The 27,862-nt window shown below is 42.9% G+C and overlaps 1 long non-coding RNA gene across 1 annotated transcript; it reads right to left on the reverse strand.

The window, feature by feature from the left end:
• Positions 1-516: 516 nt before the first annotated feature.
• Positions 517-27,607, reverse strand: LOC141264299 (uncharacterized). Its single transcript, XR_012319880.1, has 4 exons — positions 27,561-27,607; positions 13,408-13,434; positions 649-675; positions 517-563 (listed from the first exon to the last, which is right to left on the reverse strand). It is a non-coding gene; the product is annotated as an uncharacterized lncRNA (long non-coding RNA).
• Positions 27,608-27,862: the final 255 nt, after the last annotated feature.

A 27,862-nucleotide genomic window follows, 5' to 3' on the forward strand; every position in this document is an offset into this window, starting at 1 on the left:
GTACAACCAACTATGTGAAGGAGCTGCACATACTGTACAATACCAAAATAGTAGAAAAAATGGTTGCATATGTAAAACAATGTATCTGTCCAAATACAATTTTTTTCAGATTTATTATTACATTTCTTAGCTTTATGACCCACCTGAACCCCCATTGACATATAATATGTTTAGCATCAGGACTGTCCAAGGAGTGCAGTCTGAAGAATACTGCACTCAGGGAAAATATTGCATTCAATACATGCGAAGACAGATCAGAGTAAGGACAATTGCAGACAGAATCTAAAACATCCATAATCAACTCATCTGAAACTTGCCTAAATCTACAGTATGTCTGCTGGGAAAAATCTACTTCCACTAGTTACAGAGTACTAAGCTTTGTACAAATGTAGACTGATGTTAGGATAATCTCTTTAATTTTATATTGAAGGAGCAAATGAACAATAAGAACATATAATTTGTGCAAAGGTGTCCATAGCCTTTAGTTATTACTGTATGTGCTCCTCTCTCCTTCTCACCTTTGCACCATGATTTCCATCAACACCATTTCTGCTTTTGATACCCTATGAACAAAACAATGTGTATTACTAGTGAGGTTATACACAAGTAAATAAATATATGTACTTTAAGTTATAACAAATATCAAACCTTTTGTCCCCTTTCTCCCTTTGACCCCTATTTTGAAATAAATAAATGAAAAAAAAGTTAAGAAATTTTACACAAATCTGAAGTTATTGATTGTGGAATTTATAGTTATCTAGTATACAAGTTACATACAATTAATATTTATTATAAATACTACATAGTTACATATCAAAAATATGGACACAATTAAAAAAAAAAGAACAATGGAAAAATATGTGGGTATCGAAGAAGAAATTTTGATCAGTTCCATTGACTTGAACCTAACAAATAAGAATAGTAATAATAATATTAGGATAAAAGACTTTAATTAAATGCATATAGAGTAACTAAGTTTGCAAACAAATGTAAAATCTTAAACAAGTTGGTAAATTTGAAAGATGTCCATTCATTTGAAATATTGGGCGGAAGTGACAGATATGGGGCAAATGAGATAGGGATATGGCTAGGGGACAACTTTTAATTTGGTTAAAACCTCTTTACACACAGTACAATATAGATTTTGGTCGCATTGCAGAGGATGGCTTATCAACCCCAGCTGGTCGCTGTCACCCAGATTGTGATATGCTACTTAGCCACACTCTCTGTCCTGTCTCAGACGTCCATTCACTCACACCACTACAGTACTTTCCTCCTTCACCAACACAGCAATTACACACGTGGTCAAAATTGTTGGTACCCCTTGTTTAATGAAAGAAAAACCCACAATGGTCACAGAAATAACTTGAATCTGACAAGAGTAATAATAAATTAAAAATCTATGAAAATGAACAAATGAAAGTCAGACATTGCTTTTCAACCCTGCTTCCACAGAATTTTAAAAAAAAACTAAACTCATGAAATAGGCCTGGACAGAAATGATGGAAACCCTGAAAATAATGTGACAAAAGGGACATGTTAAATCAAGTTGTGTCCACTAATTAGCATCACAGGTGTCTACAATCTTGTAATCAGTTAGTGGGCCTGTATATAGGGCTACAGATACTCACTGTGCTGTTTGGTGACATGGTGTGTACCACACTCAATATGGACCAGAGGAAGCAAAGGAAAGAGTTGTCTCAGGAGATTAGAAAGATAATTATAGACAAGCATGTTAAAGGTAAAGGTTATAAGACCATCTCCAAGCAGCTTGATGTTCCTGTGACTACAGATGCACATATTACTTCTCATGCTCTACTTCCTCAGCTTGTTGTGCACTTTTTGGCTTAATGCTCATAATTTCTCCTACTGAGCTGACTAATTTCTTAAAGGAGTTGTCCACTACTTGGACAACCCCTCTCATTCCTCATGTTTGGCCCCGTTAAAATAAGAAAACCTATACCCATTTCCCGTGCTGGAAGAGATTTCGGTCGAGACATGCTTTAATCTGATTTAGAGCATGCCCAGAAGGTGTGTTACGGATCCGGGTGGTGGAACCTCTGTGCTTGGATGCAAGGAGGGACCAGAGGGGCGTAACTAAGTGCCTACTCGGACTGACCCAGGTCACACAGCGGACTCCGTGAACCAAGGAGGGACAGGGCAGGTGAACCAGGAGCCACTCTGGGACCGACATTGTGTGAGAGCAGGTAACTCCCATGGGTCAGATGACATGAGCTGACTGGTACAGCGGATGAGCACGGCCGGAAGGCTGGAGGGTGATCCGGGTAGACAAGCAGGCGGGTACGGCGGATAGCCGGACAGGTACTCCGGGTAAACGAGCAGGCGGGTATGGCAGGTAACTTGGCAGATGCTCCGGGTAGGCAGGTAGGCGGGCACGGCAGGTAACTGGCAGGTGCTTCGGGTAGGCTGGCCCGCAGGCATGGCAGGTAACTTGCAGGTGCTCTGGGTAGGCTGGCTGGCAGGCACGGCAGATAACTGGCAGGTGCTCAGGGTAGGCTGGCTGGCGGGCACGGCAGGTAACTGGCAGGTGCTCCGGGTAGGCTGGCTGGCGGGCACGGCAGGTAACTGACAGGTGCTCCGGGTAGGCTGGCTGGCGGGCACAGCAGGTAACTGGCAGGTGCTCCGGGTAGGTAGGCAGGTAGACAGACTGGTGGGCAAGGAACCTGAGGGCTGAGGAGAATGTTAGCATACAAACAACAACCTTGCACAGGCACCTCCATTTTGGAGTAGGTGCTTAATATAGGGGCAGTCCTCCGGCCATTGGCCGGGGACTCTTTAGGATGGCGCGCGGCCCGTTTAAGAGGGAGGGAGCGCGTGCGCGCCCTAAGCACAGTGCCCGGGAAGCTGCCCGCAGTGCTCGCCTTAGCAGCAGTAGAACAGGAAGACGCCGGACCGGGACCGCGGCGGTGAGGGGAATGGCGTCTCTGCCTGGCAGGAGGCAGAGACGCCGATGCTACACATTGTTGAAAGCCAAAGATGGATTTACAAAATACTAACAAAATAATAAAAATTAAAATTAAGATTTTTAGTAAAACAGTAACAATGCAGTGACTTCACATGGATCTGCATAACTAATCATATGCTAAATAGTTTGTAAGTCAAATTTATGTATGAGATAGCCAAGATGATTGTCAATAAAATGATGGTAGTCTCATGTACGAAGCAGTAGTGGATGGGAAGATATGGAGCCTGAAAGTCAAAAGTTCAAAACACTGTTACCCTTTTGCTTGTCAGTTAGATGTTTTTATTTTAAGGCTGCGTGCCCACTATGCGTTTTTTAAGCATTTCTGCAGGGGCAAATCCGCGGCAGACACACTTAAAAAAAGCTTGGAAGAAGGTCTCCCATGGTCTCCAATGATAATCCGCATGTGCTATGCACATGCTGCGGAAATTTCCGTTGCGGATTATCATTGCGGAAAAATCCGCAGCCTGTCCATTAATTTTGCGGACACGTGGCAAAATCGCCGCCATTGACTTGCATTGAATCGCAGAATATCCGTATGAGTACATGTACACATGCGGATATTAAGCGATTCAATGCGCGGATGGTACCCGGGTCTGGAGAAGAGTAGACTCTCCTCCAAACCCGGGTACCAGACTACCTGTAGTTAAAAAAAGAATTAAAATAAAAAAAAAACATTATACTCACCTTCCGATGGCCCCTGGTCTCCTGTGCGGTGCGTCCGGTGTCTTCGGCGGCTCGCGGTGGTGTAAAAGGTCCTTCCATGACGTCATTTAGTCATGTGACAGGTCACGCGACCGCTGACGTCGGCGGTCGCGTGACCTGTCACATGACTAAATGATGTCATGGAAGGTTCTTTTACACCACCGCGAGCTGCCCAAGGCACCGGACGCATCGGAGAAGGAGACCGGGGGCCATTGGGAGGTAAGTATAACGTTCTTTTTTATTTTTTACCATTTTTATTCTTTATTTAACTATTAACTGGGTCACACTATATAAATTCATGCCGGTTGCATGGATTTATATTGTGTGACCAAGTTGTCAAGCACTTTCCAAGTGATGCTAAAATCGCTTGGAAAAGCGCTTTACAAGCCGCATGCGGAAATGCATGCAAAAACGCTTCACAAACGCTTCTACCTGGCAGGAAAAACGCATGTAAAATGCACATGCGTTTTTCCTGCCAGAGAGATGAAGAAAAAATCTGGAGCATTTCTGCTTCATGGGCACTTAGTCAAATGGGAACACACATAAGGAATGAGAAGGGGTTGTCCTAGTAGTGGACAATTCTTTTGATGCATCCTTTCTTCCAGTGCAGCAGCTGGTTTAAGCAACCATGTTTTGCACATACAAAATGAAACATTATGGCATACAGTACATTTAATGAAAAGTGCAATACATACAAAAATAATATAATTAGAAATAGTAGCCAACTTCAACATGAAAATCTGTCCTTGGCATACAGTACAGACCAAAAGTTTGGACACACCTTCTCATTTAAAGATTTTTCTGTATTTTCATGACTATGAAAATTGTACATTCACACTGAAGGCATCAAAACTATGAATTAACACATGTGGAATTATATACTTAACAAAAAAGTGTGAAACAACTGAAAATATGTCTTATATTCTAGGTTCTTCAAAGTAGCCAACTTTTGCTTTGATGACTGCTTTGCACACTCTTGGCATTCTCTTGATGAGCTTCAAGAGGTAGTCACCGGAAATGGTCTTCCAACAATCTTGAAGGAGTTTCCAGAGATGCTTAGCACTTGTTGGCCCTTTTGCCTTCACTCTGCGGTCCAGCTCACCCCAAACCATCTCGACTGGGTTCAGGTCTGGTGACTGTGAAGGCCAGGTCATCTGGTGTAGCACCCCATCACTCTCCCCCTTGGTAAAATAGCCCTTACACAGCCTGGAGGTGTGTTTGGGGTCATTGTCCTGTTGAAAAATAAATGATGGTCCAACTAAATGCAAACCGGATGGAATAGCATGCCGCTGCAAGATGCTGTGGTAACCATGCTGGTTCAGTATGCCTTCAATTTTGAATAAATCCCCAACAGTGTCACCAGCAAAGCACCCCCACACCATCACACCTCCTCCTCCATGCTTCACGGTGGGAACCAGGCATGTAGAGTCCATCCGTTAACCTTTTCTGCGTCGCACAAAGACACGGTGGTTGGATACAAAGATCTCAAATTTGGACTCATCAGACCAAAGCACAGATTTCCACTGGTCTAATGTCCATTCCTTGTGTTCTTTAGCCCAAATAAGTCTCTTCTGCTTGTTGCCGGTCCTTAGCAGTGGTTTCCTAGCAGCTATTTTACCATGAAGGCCTGCTGCACAAAGTCTCCTCTTAACAGTTGTTGAAGAGATGTATCTGCTGCTAGAACTCTGTGTGGCATTGACCTGGTCTCTAATCTGAGCTGCTGTTAATCTGCAATTTCTGAGGCTGGTGACTCGAATAAACTTATCCTCAGAAGCAGAGGTGACTCTTGGTCTTCCTTTCCTGGGGTGGTCCTCATGTGAGCCAATTTCTTTGTAGCGCTTGATGGTTTTTGCAACTGCACTTGGGGACACTTTCAAAGTTTTCCCAATTTTTCGCACTGACTGACCTTCATTTCTTAAAGTAATGATGGCCACTCGTTTTTCTTTACTTAGCTGCTTTTTTCTTGCCATAATACAAATTCTAACAGTCTATTCAGTAGGACTATCAGCTGTGTATCCACCAGACTTCTGCACAACACAACTGATGGTCCCAACCCCATTTATAAGGCAAGAAATCCCACTTATTAAACCTGACAGGGCACACCTGTGAAGTGAAAACCATTTCCGGTGACTACCTCTTGAAGCTCATCAAGAGAATGCCAAGAGTGTGCAAAGCAGTCATCAAAGCAAAAGGTGGCTACTTTGAAGAACCTAGAATATAAGACATATTTTCAATTGTTTCACACTTTTTTGTTAAGTATATAATTCCACATGTGTTAATTCATAGTTTTGATGCCTTCAGTGTGAATGTACAATTTTCATAGTCATGGAAATACAGAAAAATCTTTAAATGAGAAGGTGTGTCCAAACTTTTGGTCTGTACTGTATATATACAGACCTCTAAGGACTTTTAGATGTACATGTCAAGTGCTTACAAGCGTTGCTAAGGTCAGGAAGCCTGAAATTTGAGTCCTACTAAATAAGAGTCTCAAGTAATTATGAACTTACCTATCCATGGTGCAGTACTGATACGCTCTGCCTAGTGCTGCTTCAGTCTCTGCAGTATCCCACTCTGGTTTGGCCTTGAACTGCCTGTCTACTCTGTTTATTCAGCTTGATGTCCTGGAGTCTGACCTGGCCATCTTTGAGTACCTTTTTGGCTTAATTCCCAAATGCTTAGCCAGTGATAGCCAGGCCCCCTCTGGTGAAGAGCAGATTTGTTTCTAGAGTTTAAAGGGTTTGATTGGTCTACAAAACCTGCACTTCTATTGCCAGATGGCTCTCTTAACGCTGATGATAGATTGTACTAAGGGAGCCCACAATTTGAGGGCAGTGTGTCAGAACCATTATTTCCCTAAAATTCCTCTTCTTTCCCTCCTTTAGCTAACTCCAGTCAACTGGGGTTTAATATCCTCACTCAAGTTTGATATTCTCGATAAGCAAATCGGACCAAAATTCGAATTCAGCAGTTCCCTTAAATATGTCCAGGAAAGTCAATTTGCATTCAATTTATTCAATACAAATAAAATATGTCTAATTATGCACTGGGGACCTCAGAGCATTATAAATGTAGAGTTCTGAAAAAAAATTAGACTCATATTGCCATTTGCCTATCCTGCAAATTCAGCTCCCAGCCTGGTTATCAGGTTATCTGGTGTTTTTATTCTTCAGGTTTTGTAACGGATATCCTCATCCAGATCTGTAGTCTTCATCATCACTTCTGTTGTTGACTAGGCCTCAGGGATACACTCGTAATATTGTGACCGGGTAAGGCGCTGAAGCAGTGGGACAGGTGAGGTTCACATACATTTTTTCCCTCTCAAATTGATTCACTTATTCTACATTATCTGTCTGCATAACCATATTTTAATCTCTGAATGTGGCTCTATCTCTGTCCCCAATTGCAGAATGCAGCCTTCCTTTATGGCGTGGAAGTCAATGTGTTTCATGTCTGGAGAGAACAAGGCAAATGGGTTGCCTTACATTTTCCCAATGCACTTCATGGCCTAAGTTACTTTCTGCTCAGGAATCCTGTTCGCTGGGAAAAAATTCCCAGTGTGCTAGGGATAAAACTGTTTTTGAGAACTTGTGTTTGGGTTGAGTCCCTTGAGACACATGCTCACTTTACTTAGCATAATTTTAGCCTCCGACCTGACCTGCTGACTCCCCAATATTTGCAGAACTGGAAGCAAGATATAGGTATCTCCCTCTCAGAGAAGCAGTGATGCAAGATATTTCTTTGTTTTCCCAAGTCCTGTTCTAGATTTCAAGGCTCTAGATATAAAATATTGTATTCATGGTTCCGTATATCTTCTTGCCTACATTTAGTGGAGATGTTAGGAAGAGGAGGGTAACAGCCTCCTTACCATGTGATTTTGTCATGTCTTTGTGCTCTTCTGGGATGATATCCAGTGGATTGTTTCTATATTGACAGGCCTTCAACTTCCCCTTGGACACAAACTACATTTTTTTAATCACAGTTATATCTGTCTGAAGATACAAGCTCTCTGTCTTTCAGGAAGTACTCCAATTGCCCTGAAAAGATGACGATAACACTGTGAAATTTCTTAGTACTGCATCCAACTCTTTTCACACTCTTTAATGTAAACACAGCCTTAGTAATGTCAAGTGACCTCAACAGTGTGTGGTTGTGGGTAAATGTATGATAACAGATATTCACTGCTGTGCTGTCACACAAAACCTGTAATGTTTATTCAGAGTTTTATGGTTTTCTCTCCATCTATGACTAGGCTGTGAACTGTGAAATCCTTTTGCCATCCAGATTCACCACTAAATGGCTGCTGCTTTCCCTGCCTTCGCTTTTATACAGGCTATGATAATACCTCCTGATTAGCTGTGCTATACCATATAATGTGATAGCTGTGAAGTATTATATGGAAATCTGTAAACCATATCCCAGAGAAGATGATAAAGATCTCAATGACAAACAAAGTGAATACAAAATCCCCCCAAAATAATATAAGTGTTTAATTAATAGGTACATAAAAAATTCATAAAGAGCATAAAAACAAAGGCGCCTTTAGAAAAGGGACAGTGGAAATAGCCGGTACCAAGCACTCTGGACCAAGAGGTGGCAATTTGGGCAAAACTTGGACCAACTTGAAAGAAAGTGGATATATAGGTTGGGTACTCTTGCCCTACAAGAGTTCAATGAGAGTTTTGGCTTTGGGGATTTTCTGTAACACTCCATCTATAACTCCTTATGTGGTGCTTTTCCATAACTCCACCTTCTTTAACCCCATTTTTGTTCTGTATGATTTTATTGGAGGTATCATTTGGAGCTTTCTTTTGGGAGGATTAATTTTATTATATCTTGATTTTAATTGTTTTATTTGGTTTTAGATCAGTGCTGATTTCTGGATGGGTCATCTGGGTTTATCTTAGATATATTGAATGACTCTTCCTTCTCGTTCGTCCTTAATGATGACTTTCCCTTTTTGGACTATAGGATGCCTGGCTCTATGAAATACTCCACCATTTTCCTTTGAGGGATTATAATGTGAGAATTATTTTTTCTTTTTTCACCCTTGAATCACCATTGCACTTCATTTGTAAGCAATACGGCATACATTGTGTTGTACATAACATGCACATGCAGTGGTCTTTTTTTATACCCTGCAACATTCATGCTGTGTTTACATGCAACTCTTTTGTGTTAAATTTTAGATGGTTTGTTTAGAATAACTCATCTATTCATTTTTCTATCTCAATAGTTTAGGCACTTTCTACTATTCTAAGTATCGCACTGCTCAGCAACACTACATTTTTCATCACTTTTTTATTATATTTTATTGTTTCTTACCACCAATTTTAACTTTTTATGTATCATTCATTGTTTTCTGTCCATTCAGCTTTTCACATATATTTAATGCTCTCATGAACATGCACTTTTATTCATTTACTTTCAATACATTCACCTGGGAATATTCACTTTTCTATACTTTTCGATTAGTTCATGAATTTATGCACATGCACTTTTATGTATCCTTTTATTTCTCTTTATATAATGTGAATTTATGCCAAATATCCACTGCTATTGTTTATCAATTTATGCAACGCTTTTAAATTCTATGTGCATGCTCTTTAAATGCATCTTCTCTTTTAGCACAACATGCTCTGTGTTAAATATCCTTGGTTATTACTATATTTATTCATGCACTTGCACTTTTATCATGCACTTTTGTCTATTTTATTACATATATGTGCCATGAACTGTTTTTATGTGCCATATTAAAATTAAAATCCATAAGACATCCCTGGATTTCACCCTCACATAGAACATCTGGGAGAAGAGCTTACACTTCAAGCTCTGTGAAGCAGGACCTCCCAGTGGTACATATGGGGAAGAGAGGAAACTAGTTACAGCTAGGGGGAAGAAAAACTATTAAAAGACCATTTGAAGTTGGGACTCCCTGTAGTGTACAGGTAATTAAACAGGAAAGGTTCATTTATTCTCTGGGAAAATGACAACTAGGTTGAAATTTGTTTACCCTGGGAGGAGAACTATGGTTCCCCAGGATTAGCTTGCTTTTTCATGATAGAATCTATTGTAGACAGCCCGTCTTCGATGGTCAGATAGGAATATTGGGGTTTCTTTCAATCCGATATTTATGGGATATAGATTTTTTGCGTCGTAGCAAAGAGACAGATGTGACACATTCCCTCACATCACTGTAGAGCCACTAGAATCCCTCCAATTGAATAACGTTCTGATAGATGATGCTATACCTGTCATATTTAGTCTCTATGTAATGGTAAAATCATAATAAAAAATATAATGACAATATCTAATGCCTGGGACCTCCAGAGGCAAAGATATTTTGTATGATGGGAATCTCATAAAATTCTAACAGACCCTGCACATCCCACGATCAGCCCCACATGAAGTCATCAATGGAAGGTGGGCGGGCGTAACTTAGGAACTAATAAAAAACAGAAACTGGTTCTGGGTCAATTGTCAGTACCTGGAAGGCACAGTTCGCTGAAGGTTCTGCCCATTTTACATTTGGAGCACATCCTTCTGCTAATCTTTGAGGCATATCTGTGATATCAGGGTTAGTAACTTTGTTTCTTTATTCCTTTTTATTTTATGTAATTGTATATATTATATTGTTTTGTTCCCATTTTGTATGATCTTTGTATATTTTTTACAAACACTGTCTATATTTCTGGATTAAATATAACATTTAATAGCTCTGTTCTTCTTGATATGTAAACCGCAACCCTGAAGCCATATGCTATTGGCAGTGACCATACCTGGGTTTATACACAGTATGTATTCAATGTGTTGGAATTGGAGGTGTATATACCATACGCTAACTGCAATTTCCCCAATAACCGGCCTAGTAGTGGAAGCAGCCACGGCCTCATTCATTACTCATCAGACAATTGCGTAATTGTCCTGACGATTGGAGACAGCATTTCCTGACAAAAAGGTAACAGCGGGTGGATCTGCATATCCTTGACAACAACAATAAAATCATGTTATGAATCCTAGGCAAATGTTTCCCTTTGTACTTTTCATACGTCTGGTAGTAGATTCCACCTTATCCACTATTGTCATCTCTTTAAATATATCCTTCCTTTCCACCTATATGCCGGCTGGTACGTATGCGTCATCTGCTGCCCCTCATAGGCTTCCTCCCTGATGGCGAATTTGGACCATGGCATCTCCGTCTCTGCCCCTTGAGCGAACGCGGATACCTGCATTCCACTCATTCCACTGCCGTCACATGGAAGTCACTTTTCATAGCAAGACAAAGCCGAAGTGCTATGCGCTGGTAATCGTCATGAGCGACCCCCAGCATGATGTGCTCTCTTCTCATTGGGTGACCAATATCTAAGCCTGACAATGCTCCCCTACCCTGACATGCTCCTAGGAAGAAGCAAATCAAAACGCATGTCGGGTCAGGGATGCAGTTCCTGCTATATCTTCAATGCAGCTAATTGTTGACTTCACTATCGCCAGGTAAATACCAGTATCTTCTTAATTATTGATGCTGCAATTGCACTAAATACATATATATATGCACTATGGAATGTAGAGTTTTTTTATTGGATAACAGGAACTTTTTCTATTCTATGTGTGGTTATCAACTATTAAATAATACTATTAATTGCAGGCTTTTTTGTTTTTATGCTCATTATGAATTTATTATGTACTTATTAATTATTTAATAAACTTAGATATTTTTTGAGAGATTTTGTATTCAGTTCATTTGTCCTTATCATCTTCCCTGGGATATGGATTACATATGTTAGTAGAAGTGCTATTCGCTTTGGTCTAGCAAACTTAAAAGAACATTGCATGTACTGATTATGTAGAAATCTGCCTAGACAAGCCCAAAGTCTTGTGAGGCTGATACAATCTTTTGCAATGTGTAAAATGGCAGTGGCCATTTGTGCGGATGAAATCTCAAATTGTGTGACTTCAAACAATATAGAATACCCGTCAAATGTAATATAGGTCCCATACCTAGTGAGTTAAAGCATTGTTTAGACATTAGTCATCTTATCGTGGATATCTTCTAGATAATTCCCTGTTCGTCTTCCTGTAAAGGAGTGTAAGAGCAGTTGGCACCCCTCCTGAAGAGCTTATAGTAATATAATGCATTTTCCTGTTTTATATGTTGTTTTATCTATTAGGTAACCTGTAACAGTTGGTTGCAGACAAGGTTAACTATTGGGCCAGCCCTTGGTGGGAGGAGCTAAATGGGTATAGGAACCTAGTTCCTGATTTTTAGGCAGTTGTTGGAAAGTACTGTAAAGAACTATTGTTGGCAGACCAGCATTGATTAAAGATGTGTGTGGAGAAGAGAGAAGACTGTACTCAGGTAGTAAGTTCTGAAGTAACCAAGTACCAAGTGACAGAAGCATTCCTTTATAGCAGGAAAGTAGGGTGCCTACAGGAAGCACTATGTATACTAGATAAGATAAGATCAAGTTTTAGCCAGACCTGAGGGTCATAGTGAAGACTGGTCAGACAGGGACAAGTTTTCTCCTAGGGAGTTGCTGTAAGTATGAAAAGGTACAAAGAATCAGCTGCGCATCTGAATGTGTGGAGCCCATATGAATTGGAAGTTGAGACTAGTAGTGAGGGGCCATAGTGACACACCTCGACCTGTGCGGCTATCACTAGGGAAAATGGAGGGAGATTCTCATATAAATCTGCTCTTTCAGTATAACTAGCAATATCAGAAATGTGCCTCCACATGCAACTGTCAAGCTTATACCTCTGAATTGTGCAGAAGATGTATTCCTTACCTGCCTTTCCTGCTACTGGATGTATATATGTCTTATCAGTATGTTTAGTAACGAAAATGTTACTTTCTTAGTACTGTCTCTCATTCATCTTTTCTTTATAGGGTCTTGGCCTGCCAAGTCAAGCGGTCTGCAGTTGCTTTCACAAGACGTCTATTTTTCTGTAGTGTTTTGTGACACAGAAACAACCCTTGGCCAGAGTGTTCCCAAGCATTACACTCCCACCATCCTTTTTTTCCCCTTCTCTCTCTTCTTTTCTCTGTTTCACATTACCCAATTCCGCTCATAGTGCTAAAATGTTAATTGTTAAAAATGCAATACCTTTGCCCCACACTCAATTCAGTCAAGGACATTATATCTATCACATTTTTTGCTTTACAGTTTTAAGCACTCAATTTTCTTTGCAATTTTAGGTCTTTGCTTTCTGTGGTTTTCCCTTGGAGCTGTGCCCCCAAAGTTTATTAAAATAAAGAATTAACTTACCAGAGACAACCCCTTTCAGAATGTAGTCCCAACAGGGCCATTCCCAGCACCATTGTAAACAGCTTATTTTTTTAGAGAAAACTGTGGCCTGTCAGGTATTTGCTCTGTAGCATTCGCTGCCGGGAAGGAAAACTGTAGTATCACATGGTGGCCATTCAGATGAACAGCAGTTGTTATAATACATTGACTGGTTTAGTATATCACAATGGAAGCTGTTCTTACAGATGCAAATATGCCCTATGAAGGGTTATACACAGGAAGAGTGTATGGACAGTATGTCAAAAACCTTAAAAATACTAACAATGGTACGTTTCGGTCCACCAATAAAACAACACAATAGTTGACAACTCTTTTATCTGAATGATAACTTTTTTTTCACACTCAATGCTATTTTTTAAGTAAATGTTTACAAAGCAATATTATTTAGTTGTTCATTAGAAGATAAGTAGAAGATACCTTGGCACCTGGGAGACCTCGGGCACCCTGCATGAAATACAATGAAAGTGATAAAAGAATATAAATGATGGTTTAATAAGAAATACAGTATGTCCGAAAAAATAAAATCCTTAAACATTGCAAGTCAATCAATCAAACTATGTTGGAGTGTGGTTTAATGATAGAACACACAAAATAAGCACACAATATCAGGTATTAGAAGTTGTCTCTAGACAGGAAAGTAGTTAATATTGTCATAAACCTAAAATAAATTTTTAAAGTTAAAGGCTGCTTATTCTTATGCCTCAATGCATCACAATGATTTTGCCAGAATTGTAAAACCGCTTCCAATACCGCAAAAATCTTGCGACTTTAGCTATTTTTATGACAGTCCAATCCAACTCTGCTTTCTTTTTGAAATGGGAGTATAGTTTTGCCGAAATGGGGTATTCACAGCTCACAGACTCATCAAGTTACAAGAAGACTACAAGTTAGTGTAAATTACGACAGAAATGTACTCCAGCCATTACTAGATTATATTTATTATGTTGGTGCATGACACCTGAAAGAGGTGAGCACCTCAAAATTAATTTGGCACATCTTAATCTATTGCACCATTTAGCAAAATTGGCAAATAAGACAACAGCCCAGATGAATCGGGGCACAAGAGAGCAAAGTCTCAAGCATTTGCACCAGTTTATGTTGTATAAAAATCATAAACTTTTGTTCAATATGTATTATTGTGTAATATGTGCATATTTGAACGTGCTTGATGTTTTTATTTAACTCCTACCACTGTTCTAAAAAACATGTGGGACTTAGAGAGAAAGAAATTGGCAAAAACTTCAGCAAAAATTCACTCTACCTATGTTGATGTTTGTTTCTGGTACCAGGATAGCCTAAATATAAGCCAATTCAAAATGGAATCTGCCACCAGTTTTTTTTACATCAAATCTGAGAGCAGCATAAAGTAGTAACAGATACCCTGATTCAAGTGATGTGTCTCTTACTGGGCTGTTTGTTGTAGTTTTGATAAAATCACACTTTTATCAGCAGCAGATTATCACTAGAGGACTAGTAAACCTGCTGCCATTTGTAGCATCGGTGTCTCTGCCCCCTGACAGGCAGAGACGCCGTCCCCCTTACCGCCGCCCTCCTGGCCCGGCGTCTTCCGGCTCTCCTGCTGCCGGCACGCGCAGCTTCCCGGGCACTGTGCTTAGGGTGTGCGCTCCCTCCCTCTTAAGGACGCCGCGCGCGCCGTCCTAAAGCGTCCCCGGCCAATGGCCGGAGGACTTCTCATACGAAAGGCACCTCCTCCAAAATGGAGGTGCCCGTGCAAGGTTGTAGCTTTGTGTTCTAAACTCTGCTTCAGCCCTCAGATCCCGCTGCTAGTCTGACTACCAGTCCAGTCCGCCAGCCTGACTACCAGTCCAGTCCACCAGCCTGACTACCTGTCCAGTCCGCCAGCCTGACTACCTGTCTCCGCCAGCCAAGTACACTCTCCAGCCCGACTGTTATGTTCTGCTACCAGAGCTAAGGAAAGAGAGGAGATCTGTCCCTACGATAGAACTCAGCTTGATCCCTACGATGTAACAGGGAACCTGATCCTGCGATCAGACCTGCTAAAGTCCTCAGCTAGTCTGTACGGAGACCTATAGATGTGGGGAAGGAATCCCTACAAGTACTAGGGACTGGGAGCAAAATGGACACCTCCTAACAGAAATAGTAGCAGACAGACGAACAAACAAAATATATAGAACACAGAGGTCCGAAGACCAAGCAAACTAACAGAGTTAGATACTGAGCACAGGCTAGCTAAAGAGTAGTAATACAATACAGTCCAGCAAAGCCAGAAGGGCGGAGCAGGACTAAATAGGCCAACAAGGTCATGTGACCAGCAATAGAAAAAACCTAAGAGCAAGGTTCTAACAGTACCCCCCCCCTTCTAAGAGGATCCTCCGGATCCCCTAGGACCAGGCTTATCAGGAAATCTCCTGTGAAACGCTCTGATAAGTCTGGACGCGGAAACATCATCCGACCTCACCCATGAGTTATCCTCGGGTCCGAAACCTTTCCAGGCCACGAGATACTGCAAACTACCTCTATACCGTCTAGAATTAAGGATGCGAGAAATTTCATATTCCCCGTCCTCCACCACCGGAGGAACAGAGGCAGAGGCGTCACAATCCGACATAACAGCTTTTTTCAACAGAGAGACATGAAACACCGGATTAATTCTCCAGGAGGTAGGAACCTCCAACCTAACAGCAGATTAGTTGACAACCTGAAGCACCTTAAAGGGCCCTACAAACTTGGGACCCAATTTCTTAGAAGGAATCCTCAACCGCAGATTCCTAGAGGACAACCAAACCATGTCACCAACAGCGAACAAAACCTCCTGTCGTTTCCTATCAAAGTAGTCTTTAGATTTTCTGTTAGCCTCCTGAAGATTACCACGCACATCCGTCCAAACTCTCTCCAAATCGCCGGAAAAATTCTCCTCCTCAGGCACGGCAGATACCAACTTGGAGAACGACCCAAACGACGGATGTCTCCCAGAACAACAAAAAAAAGGCGAACAACCAGCAGAAGAAGATGTATGATTGTTCAGAGCAAATTCAGCAAGTGGCAGAAACTCAGACCACCCCTCTTGATTGTCTGCCACAAAACAACGCAAGAACTGCTCAACATCCTGGTTTTTCCTTTCTGTCTGGCCATTAGATTCAGGATGATATCCAGATGAGAACGACAAATGAACTCCCAACCTGTCACAAAAGGCGCGCCAAAAACGAGCCACGAACTGAGGTCCCCTATCAGAAACAATGTCAGTAGGAACGCCATGAAGTCTGACAATTTCCTTGACAAAGGCCTTAGCGAGAGTCTTAGCGCAGGGCAGTTTGACGAAGGGAACCAAGTGACACATCTTGCTAAAACGGTCCACGACCACCCAGATGACAGTAAAACCCTCAGAGGGGGGAAGGTCAGTTATAAAGTCCATAGCCAAATGTGTCCAAGGAGCACTGGGAACCTCCAGAGGGCAAAGTAACCCCGCAGCAGGAGTATGTGAGGACTTAGATCTAGCACATATAGTACATTGACGCACCCACTTAATGACTTCCTTCTGCCATCCAGGCCACCAAAAACTGCGACCCACCAGTCTCTTGGTCTCAGAGATTCCGGGATGACCTGCCAACCGAGATTCGTGACACTCAATAAACAAATATCTCCTAAAGGTCCCAGGCACAAACAACCTCCCATGGGGAGTGTTAGATGGGGCATTCTCCTGTGCTTTAAGAATCTCATCTTCCAAAACGGAGTCCAAAGCAGCTATCACAACACCTTCTTGTAAAATGTTCTCCTCTTTCTCAGCACCGACTATGGGAGAAAAACTGCGAGACAAGGCATCCGCCTTAACATTCTTAGTACCTGGGATGTAAGTAACGGAAAAATTAAACCGTGAGAAAAACAGTGCCCACCTAGCCTGACGGGCATTCAGGCGCTTGGCAGCATCAAGATATATCAGATTTTTATGATCTGTAAAAACCTGAACGGGAAATTCAGCACCTTCCAAGAGGTGGCGCCAGTGTTCAAATGCGAGTTTAATAGCCAATAATTCCCGATTACCAATATCGTAATTCAGTTCAGTCTCCGAAATTTTTTTTGAAAAAAAGGCACAGGGATGTACTCCATCCCCGTTATCCTGAGACAATACTGCGCCAACCCCCACAGAGGAAGCATCAACCTCAACCAAAAACGGCTTAGTCACATCAGGCTGCATAAGGATGGGAGCAGAGGTGAACCTCTCCTTGAGATACACAAAAGCTTCAATGGCCTCAGCAGTCCACTGAACCGCATCAGCACCTTTCCTGGTGAGATCGGTCAGAGGTTTGACAATAATAGAAAAATTTTTAATGAATTTTCTATAATAATTGGCGAAACCCAAAAACCTCTGTATCGATTTCAAACCAATAGGCCTAGGCCATTCCTGCACAGCTTGAACTTTCACCGGGTCCATCTCAAAACCTTCGCTGGAGATAATGTAGCCCAAAAAACTAATTCTCTGTACAGCGAACTCACATTTCTCCAGCTTAGCAAAAAGCGAATTGTCAATTAATAACTGTAATACTTCACGTACGCTCCGCCAATGAGATTCCAGATCCGGCGAATAAATCAAAATGTCATCCAAATACACAACCACATTTTTGCCGATCAAAGGTGTAAGGATGTCATTAATAAGATTCTGAAAAAATGCAGGAGCATTAGTAAGACCAAAAGGCATAACCAAATTCTCAAAATGACCCACAGGAGTATTAAAAGCAGTCTTCCATTCGTCACCCTCCTTCATGCGCAACAGATTGTATGCCCCCCGAAGGTCAATTTTAGAGAACCACTTGGCCCCCACTAACTGGTTAAACAGATCAGGAATCAATGGCAGTGGGTAAGGATTGCGTACAGTAATTTTGTTAATCTCACGAAAATCCAGACAAGGACGTAAACCGCCGTCCTTTTTTTTTACAAAAAAAAATACAACCGCCACAGGAGACTTAGAGGGCCTAATGTGACCGGCGGCCAAACTTGTCTGTATGTATTCCTCCAAAGCCTTTCTCTCAGGAATAGTAAGGTTAAATAAACGACTTTTAGGAAGAGTCGCTCCAGGGACAAATTCAATAGTACAATCATAGTCTCTATGGGGAGGCAAAACCTGCGATTCCTTCTCAGAAAAAACTCTCCAAAAATCCTGAATAGGAACAGGCAATTCCCCCCTATCCACAGCTGCAATACGCCCGTTACAACACTTGTCATAACATTTATGGCTCCAGGATTTAATTTCATTGGTAGACCAATCCAGTACAGGATTGTGCAATTTTAACCAGGGCAATCCCAACACCACCGGAGAAGGCAAGTTATTCAAAGCTACCAAATCCAATTTCTCATGGTGAACACCATTAATAGTGAGAGGAAATTCACAGACCTTGAGAGTAACATTCTTCAAAGGGGAGCCATCCACAGAAACCACAGCAATGGGGGATGACAAAGGTTCGGGTTTTAAATTGAGTTTTTCCAAGAATCCCCCATCAATTACATTCAGAGTAGACCCACAATCGACAAACACCCGAAATTCCATTAATTTATCCTGAGCAATAGTGGAAGCAGCTAAAAATACACCCTTGGAATTTAAACAGGCAATACGGGCATGACTGACCATTTTTTTTTCTTTCTTCATACGAAGCACACAGCTTTTAATGAAATGACCAGAATTTCCGCAATAGAAACACAAACCTTCAGAAAATCTGCGGTCCTTTTCTTGAGAGCGAGGTGCCATCGCTCCAATCTCCATCGGCTCTCCACTGTCAGTACACACATTCTCATGACCAGAAACTGACATAGCAGAGGATTTGCTCTCATTAACCCTTGCACGCAGTCTCCTATCCACCCGTATAGCTAATTGCATAGCCTGTTGCAAATCTTCAGGTGTGGGATAAGCAATTAGCAGGTCTTTAACCCTTTCACTAAGCCCTGCCAGAAACAGACTCTTCAGAGCAGAATCGTTCCACCCTATTTGAGTAGACCACCGACTGAAATGAGTACAATATTTTTCCACATTACCTGATCCCTGTCTCAAACGTCTCAACTCAGTCTCAGCAGATGAGACACGGTCAGGATCATCATATAATAGCCCCAAAGCAGAAAAAAAACTATCCACTGATCTAAAGCATGTATCACTAGGTTGCAAAGAAAAGGCCCACTCCTGAGGCTCTTTGCGCAAAAGTGACATTATGAACCCTATGCGCTGGGATTCATCCCCAGAGGACCTGGGTCTCAAACGAAAATACAATAAGCAAGCATTTTTAAATGAAAAAAATTCTTGGTGTTCACCAAAAAATAAATTAGGCAAACGTACCTTAGGCTCCAAGAAATGTGCTCCAGGACAGTTACTCACGTGCTGACGGAGCTCGGCCACCTCCAGAGAGAGTCCCTGCAGGCGTTTAGCCAAATCCAGAACCGACACCATGATGGAACAGAAAAATCTTTCCTTAGAGAATATGCAGGCTGGACTTACTGTTATGTTCTGCTACCAGAGCTAAGGAAAGAGAGGAGATCTGTCCCTACGATAGATCTCAGCTTGATCCCTACGATGTAACAGGGAACCTGATCCTGCGATCAGACCTGCTAAAGTCCTCAGCTAGTCTGTACGGAGACCTATAGATGTGGGGAAGGAATCCCTACAAGTACTAGGGACTGGGAGCAAAATGGACACCTCCTAACAGAAATAGTAGCAGACAGACGAACAAACAAAATATATAGAACACAGAGGTCCGAAGACCAAGCAAACTAACAGAGTTAGATACTGAGCACAGGCTAGCTAATGAGTAGTAATACAATGCAGTCCAGCAAAGCCAGAAGGGCGGAGCAGGACTAAATAGACCAACAAGGTCATGTGACCAGCAATAGAAAAAACCTAAGAGCAAGGTTCTAACACCGACGGTCTGCCTACAGTCCAAACCCGCCAGTCTGTCTATGGGCCAGGATTGCCTGCCTACCTGGAGAACGTACCAGTTACCTGCCGTGCCTACCAGCCAGCCTACCTGGAGGCTCCTGCCAGTTACCCGTGGTGTCTACCAGTCCGTCTACACGGATCACCCGTCAGCCTGCCTGCCGTGCTCATCTGCTGTACCGGTCAGTCCCTGCCTTCTGACCCATGGGAGTCACCTGCTCTCATACAAGGACTGGCCCAGAGTAGCACCTGGTCCTTCTGCTCGGCCCTTCCCTGGTTCACCGAGTCGATTGAGGCACCGTGCGACCCTGGTCAGTAAGAGTTGATACCTAGTTACGCCCCTCTGGTCCCTCCTTGCACTGCAGCACAGAGGTTCCACCACCCGGATCCGTAACACCATTTAGTCCTCCATATTCATGAGCTCTGTTTAACTGTGTCCCCACTACTCATTGCCAGTTCTAGTAGAACTTTACCATTACTCAAGCTGTTAGTGTTTATAGAATCAGGAAACAAAGCTGTCAGCTGAACACTCTTTCTGCCAACAGCCATCTCCAGTATATGAAGGTATTAAATGCCGAGTGCATTGGATAATAATTAGTGATGAGCGAGCATACTCGCAAGTACTCGGTACTCGCCCAAGCATCTCAGTACTCGAGATGTTCGGAGCTCGCCGAGTACTTGCGAAATGCTCGGGCGGATGCTTGGGTCCCCTCCCTGCATGTTTGGCGCTCTTTAGAGCGCAAATAAACATGCAGGGATTGCCTGCCACACACTGTAATTCCGCAGCCATGTTGGTTGTGGCACTACAGTAATTGGCTGGCCGCACAGCGTCATCAGGTCTATATCAGACCTGGCGCCGCTGTGCTCGTCAGTCTACTCCACAATCAGACAGTGTAGGGAGAGGTGCTGTTGCGCTAGGGAGAGATTTGGTTGTGTATTAGGTAGTGTAGGGAGAAAACCTGTACATTACACATATCCATCTCAACAAACAGTCCTTCTGAGGACTAATCCATCTGCAGAGATATCAGGCAGGCAGTGTATATAGGCAGGCAGGGAGTGTATATAGCAGACTGCAGTGCATATAGCACAAGAGGCTCCATTCAATGTTCTGCCTTCTGCTGCTGTTAGATATTTCTAGACAAAGGCCCAGGTCTCAGGGGCCAGGAATAATTTTTTTTGGATCTTAATCTTCATTATTTGCTTAAAAAGCAATCCGGAGAAAACCGTTTTTCTGCACCATTTGCTTGTTGGCACTCCAGAATACAGCCAGGTCCTTTCCATATTACAGCGCTAGAAATCCAGCTATTTAAAACTGTGGTTTGTCCGTCACAAGGATCACATATAATTGTGCTGAAAATATTTTTGGCCTACATTAAAAAATTTTTTCAGTGTGTCAGCAAAGTTTTTGCCACCGGTTTGCTGTTCAAAATAGTTACCTACAGGCCAGGTATTTAAAATTGTGGTTTCTCCATCACACGGATTACATATAACTTCACTCCAAATTCAGCTATTTGTAGTGAGCGTGGAAGATATTGTCCTCCATTTAAAATGGGCAAGGCGCGTGGCAAGGGACGGGGAACTGGACGTGATGGTGATGGTGCATGCAGAGGCCGAGGCCGTGGGTAAGCTGAAACTGTGCCACAACAAACACCCAGATCTTCTCGCCCGACCTTCCTGTCCCAATTCCTAGGGGACCGCAGCACACCACTATTGAACCCAGAGCAGTGTCAAAAGGTTGTTGGTTGGATAGTGGATAATGCTTCCAGTCACATAGCCACCACCACCACCACCCTGTCTTCCACACGATCAAGTCTCAGTAGCTGTGAGTCTGGACCGCATATTCCTCACCTTGATCCTCCTTCCTCCCACCATGCCGAGTGCCCGGAGACAACTGATCCCACACTTGGACACTCTGAAGAACTGTTCACTTTTCCATTTATAGATTCTGGCCTCTTCCCCGGTCCACTTAAAGGGGGCAAGAGGAGATCGCATGTAGTGATGTCCAAATATTTGAGTAGCCACGGTCACACGAAGGCAACAGTGGGAAAGTGTCACAAGAGGTGGACGATGATGAGACACAATTGCCAGAAAGTCAGGAAAAGGACCAGAGTGCCGAAGTGGAAGACGAGGTGATTGATGATATAGTAATTGACCCAACCTGGCAGGAGGACATGCAGAGCAAGGATAGCAGCACACAGGTGGAGGGAGGCAGAGCACCCCAATAGGCAGGAATAAGCAGTGTGGTGGCCGCAGACAGAAAGCAGGCAACCGTTCCCTGTAACACCAACACGAAGGAAGTTGTCAGTACAACTGTTAGGTCTTCCCGAGTCTGGTTGTTTTCTAAAGACTCTGCCAAAAAGGCCATTTGCACCACCTGCCAGGCCAGCATCAGCAGGGGTGGCAAAACTAGCAGCCTGACCACCACCAGCATAATCAGGCACATGGCAGCAAAGCACCCGACTTTGTGGGCCGAACCCCAGGGTCCAGGAACAGTGTCTGCAGGTAGCTCCATTGCTTCTTCCGCTGTTGTACATGCAAGCCAATCCCCTGTCCATGGTGCATGCGAAGATGTGAAATGTTGCCTTTTAGGCTCGTGGAGATGGAAGCATTCCACAACCTGATGGCAGTGGCCGTTCCTCAGTATTCGGTCCCCAGCCGTCACTATTTCTTCCGATGTGCCGTCCCCGCATTACACAAGCACGTGTCCCAAAACATTAGCCATGCCCTCAACCCGGGAAAGTCCACCTAATCACGGACACGTGGACAAGTGCTTGTGGGCAGGGACGGTACATCTCTCTGACGGCACACTGGGTTAACATAGTGGAAGCCGGGACCCAGTCGGACCTTGCAACGGAACACGTCCTCCCGACGACAAGGATTGCGGGCCCTATGTCAGTCAGGGTTGCCCCACAGTCTACAGCTCCTGCACCTCATCCTCCTTAGCCTCCTCCTCCTCCTCAGCCTCCATCTTCGAAATGACCACATCAGTTGCAAGCTGGATGCACTGCAGCACTGCCTCGGCCAAGCGGCAACAGGCTGTGCTGAAGCTAATATGCTTAGGTGACAAACTGCACAATGTTGAAGAGTTGTGGACAGCTCTGAAAGAGCAGGCAGATCTGTGGCTCACACCGCTGAACCTACAGTCAGGCATGGTCGTGTGTGACAATGGCCAGAACCTGGTGGCGGCTCTGAGGCGAGGCGAGCTCAGACACATACCATGCCTGGCCCATGTGCTTAACCTCATGGTTCAGCGGTTTCTCAAATCCTACCCGGAGCTGCCGGATCTTCTTGTTAAAGTACGCCGCCTGTGTGCCTATTTAGAAAGTTACCTACAGCTTCCGCCGCCCTTGCCGTGTTTCATCAGCGTTTGCAGCTTCCGGCTCACAGACTGGTGTGTGATGTCCCCACACGTTGGAACTCTGCACTGCAGATGTTGGGAAGGATTTGTGAGCAGAAGAGGGCAGTTGTTGAGTACTAGCATCAACAAGGTATTCAGTTCAGACTCCACACATAAGACCTCAGGAATGGACATGGATGTCAGACATCTGTACCATCCTCCAAAACTTGGAGGACTCCACCAAAATGGTGAGCGGTGATGATGCCATAATTAGCATCACCATCCCGCTTCTCTGTCTTCTGACATGCTCTCTGCTCACAATCAAAGAGGATGCATTGCAGGCGGAGCACGATGAGATGGAGCAAGGAACCATACAGGGTGATTACACACAGCCCAGCCTCATTTCATCCCTACATGGATTGGGTGACGATGAGGAAGAGGAGGAGGAGGAAGAACAGGAGCTAGTTTCATGCGCTATAGACGGTACTACCTGCACAACTGTCATACCTTCAGTTCAGTGTGGATGGCCAGAGGACAGAGAGGAGGAGGAGGGGGAGAGCATGGTCAGTCATCCTCTTGGTGAGGACACGGAAGTCTTGTCTGTTAGCAGTCTGGCACGCATGGCTGAGTTTATGTTACGCTGCCTTTCCCATGACCCTCGTGTTCTCAAAATTTTGGGTGACAGTCATTACTGGTTGGTGACACTTCTAGACCCACGCTACAAGGAAAACTTTATATCTCTTATTCCTGAGGCGGACAGGTCTACAAAAATGGGGCAGTACCAGAAAGCGGAACTATTAAAAAAATTCCCATCTGAAAACGCTGGCGGCAGAGGTTACAGTTCGTTGGATAACCAAGGAGTACAGGCGAGAGAGACACAACTTCAATCCAGCATAGGCAAGGGGAACACTGTCAAAATTCTGGGAGAATTTTCTCAGCCCCTCCCATCGCACAAGCCCTGAGGCGCGTGGTACTCTCATAAGGAGTGCAAAGTTTGGGAAGATGCTGAGGGAGTACCTTGCCGACCGTACCAACGTCCTCCGTGATTCCTCTGTGCCTTATAATTATTGGGTATCCAAGCTGGATACGTGGAATGAACTGTCTGTCTACGCCTTGGAGGTCCTGGCCTGCCCTGCCGCCAGTGTTTTATCAAAGCAGGTTTTTAGTGCCGCTGGTGGAATTATAACTGATAAGCGCATCCACCTGTCAACTGAAAATGCTGACAGGCTGACTTATAAAAATGAACAAGGGCTGGATTTGGCCAGACTTCTCAACACCACAGAATGATAGCAGCATAGCATAAACTCAAATCCAGGGTCTTTTTTTGGGAGGTGTATTCCCATGCACCTCTTCTCACCCACACATGGGTATACGCTTCCTGATTTTGGCTATTTGCTCTTGTCCTCCTCGTTCTCCTCATCCTCCACCACCATATCACCATGGTGACCGTGGTCCGTAATGCAACACCCACATAATTGTTTTAAACGTGGTTTATGATGCCCGTAAAAAAATTTTTTTATACAGTATGTTCATGTATACCCCCCAGGGGTAAATGTTTGTCAGCCCATACACTTAGTACATGGGCATTACAGGTATAGGAGACCCGCTCCATTCTAATGGGAACATTTTTTCATGAGGCCCTCCTCCATGTCTCCTCCAAGGGGCATTGGAGTGCCTCCCAATTTTTGTCAGCCCTTGCATTCACAGAATAGGCAAACATAATGTGAGACCCATTTCCTAATAATGGGAACTTTGTTTTCAGGAGGCCCTCTGACCTCCACGTCTCTTCCAAGGGGCATTGGAGTGCCTCCAAATTTTTGGCAACCCTTGCATTCACTGCATAGGCAAACATAATGGGAGACCCACTTTCTAATAATGGGAACATTTTTTTCAGGAGCCCCTCCTCTACGTCTCTTCCAAGGGGCATTGGAGTGCCTCCAAACTTTTGGCAACCCTTGCATTCACTGCATAGGCAAACACAATGGGAGACCTACTTCCTAATAATGGGAACATTGTTTTCAGGAGGCCCTCCTCTACTCTCTTCAAAGAGGTATTGGGGTGCGTCCAAGTTTTCAAAGTGATATTGGGGTGCGTCCAAATTTTGGGCAGACTTGCCACTCACTGCATATGCAATAACAGTACAGGAGACCCACTCTTTAGTAATGGGAACAATAAAACATAGCCGGCTGATGGCTCTCTAAGAATTGTGAGGGCCGACTGCTGGCCTTTAAGAATAGTAAAGGCCGCCTGATGGCCCTATAAAAATAGGCTTTGTGACTTTCAGCATCCCTCCTTCATAAATGAAACACGATGTGTGTTATGATATCTTACACACCACATGGCCAGATAAGGGTTGTAAAATGTTAAAATGACATTTCCTGGTGAATGCATTTGTCACAGTTGAAAGCAATGCAAAAGTGCAAAAATGCATCAAAAAACGATACGTGTGAACATAGCCCAAGGTGTGGAGGAGCAATTTTGTTTTTGGTTATTTATTTTGCTCTATATACAAGTCATTACCCTGGAAAGGATGTTCCTTAACATATTTCCCAGGAAAATCCATTTTGGTTTAGTTTTTGTATGTTTTATTGTGAGTCCGTAAAAGTGGCATAATACCTCTGACAACGTTGTTGACAGAAGTGACCTGGGAGTCAGAGATGCTTCCAGGGGTCTTCCCCATGCTGTCCCCATGTAATTTGAGCACTGTTCCCATCAATTTGATTAATTTTTTGGCCCTCTGCAGACCGCCGTGGGGTGCCGCCTGAAAAATGCTCCAGTTTCCCATAGACTTACATTGGGCTCGTTGCTCGGGTCGAGCACCTGAGTATTCCAATTTGCTCAACCAGAGCATCGAGTACCTGAGCATTTTAGTGCTCGCTCATCACTAATAATAATAATAATAATGATAAATAAGCCTATAAATGATATTAGTACAAGCCTAGATTTAAGGATCCTGGATCAGGTCAACATTGTGACATAAAATGCTGAACTTGATGTACACACTATATCTAGCTGATGTATAATGGGGAAAATAAGAATATGATACACAGCCGATTTTGCAAGTTTTCCCACCTGCAAAGAATGGAGAGGTCTGTCATTTATATCATAAGTAAATGTGATTTTCTGGATTTTTTCTAGATTCTGTCTCTCACAATTGAAGTGTACCTACTATAAATATTACAGACCTCTCCATTCTTTGTAGGTGGGGAAACTTGCAAAATTGGCAGTGTATCAAATACGTATTTTCCCCACCGTATGTTATTCAGGGTTAAATAAGGGCTTTAGAAAGAAATTGTCTACCAGCTGCTGCATTTCCTTCATTCTTAATAGTTTCGCATATGTACAAGACAAAAAAAATCGAATGCTTGATCTAAATGCTCAGAATGTTTGATATAGGTCACATGGATCCGCTCTGAGTTCCAGATGGAAGTTAAGAGATATGATCCCTTTTCTAAATGAGTTTGTATTTTGTATATCATTATTATTAAATAGTTTTCATTATTAACAAGTCTTAATTATATTAATGTTTATTAGCTTCGTTTTGCTATTTATTTTTGTAAGAAATTTTAAATTTTACTGTTTCTAAAATTAAAACCCCATAAGAAGACATATGGCATTGGCTACATAATAAATTGCAACTGTAGATTTACTGTAATTCTTCAAAGTGAACAGGCTGGGGATAAAACATTATGATATTTATTCTGAGCGTTTTATTGAAAAAACACAATTATGGCTTAGTTTTCTTCAAAATAATGGCTTTGCTTTAAGTCTTCAGATCTTCAAGCCAACAACACAATTTATTTTTTATTTATATATTTATCACATTTTTATTTGCGAGACCAGTTAAGTTTTTAGGCTTCATTTTGTGATACACATATATTAGCAGTTAATTTGTATAAACTCTTATTTTTACTATTATTTTAATAAAAGTTCTCTCTCCTCCAATGTCAGGGAGGTACAGAGACCTTGCCAGATGCTGATGCTTGCACTGTTAGGCCACTGTCCCACTATCAGTATTCGGCCAGTATTTTTTCTCAGGAGTGGGTGATAATTGCAGAATTGGTGACTTGTTCCTATTATACCTTTTTCTCTGATTGTTCCTTACCTGGTTTGGCCTCCCACTCTTGAGAAAAAATACTGACCGAATACTGACCAAATACTGATAGTGGGGCCGTGGCCTTAACCTGCAGCTATTCATGTCCTAATACCAGATCTTCATGGTTTTGTGGTGATTCTGCCATATATATTGGCCTTCAAAAAAAAGTGCAGTTATTTAGGGAGCCTGCAGAAAGCTTGGTGTCACTTCTTTTTAATAGAATGTAGTTTTTTTTCCGAAATTACCTTTGATCCTGCATGCCCAGGAGGTCCAGTGTCACCAGAAGATCCCTACAAAGCAGAGTTTATTTTACAATTTCATAGTATGCCAAAAACAATTTTTTTATAAAGGGTTAACTAACATTTGAGAACACTTCTAACATGTCATAATGGGGGCCTGGATTCTGGGGTCCCCTATTGATCAGGGGCAGCACAGTTCAGCTGAGCACTGTGCACCATCCCGTGTCGGCTTTGCTCAGCTTCCCTTAGAGATGTAAGCAGATTGCTTAATATACTTATATACTAGAGAACTCTGCTTACATTTTGAA

This window comes from Phyllobates terribilis, unplaced genomic scaffold (genome assembly GCF_046119375.1).
Source record: "Phyllobates terribilis strain yellow unplaced genomic scaffold, ASM4611937v1 Scaffold_4__5_contigs__length_816908805, whole genome shotgun sequence".
NCBI lineage: Eukaryota > Metazoa > Chordata > Amphibia > Anura > Dendrobatidae > Phyllobates > Phyllobates terribilis.